This window comes from Sinocyclocheilus grahami, unplaced genomic scaffold (assembly GCF_001515645.1).
Source record: "Sinocyclocheilus grahami isolate Dianchi unplaced genomic scaffold, SAMN03320097.WGS_v1.1 scaffold3125.1, whole genome shotgun sequence".
NCBI lineage: Eukaryota > Metazoa > Chordata > Actinopteri > Cypriniformes > Cyprinidae > Sinocyclocheilus > Sinocyclocheilus grahami.
The window spans coordinates 1-244 of record NW_015508292.1 but is presented as its reverse complement, the minus strand read 5'-3'; positions in this window follow the sequence as shown (position 1 = coordinate 244).

Genomic DNA, 244 nt, shown 5'->3' with positions numbered 1-244 from the left:
ACCTCAAGAATCATTCTCCATCTCCTGCAGGATTTCAGAATCAAGCTATTGCATTAATTGGATCCGTCAACCTACTGGAAAAGCACTGGAATGGCTCGGATATCTTTGTAGTGGTGGTAGCACTGAAACTACAGACTCAGTGAAAAACAAGATCAGTTTCACCCAGGACACGTCCAAAAACACAGTGTTTCTACAGGGAAAGAATTTTGAGACTGAGGACTCAGCTGTGTATTATTGTGCAAGA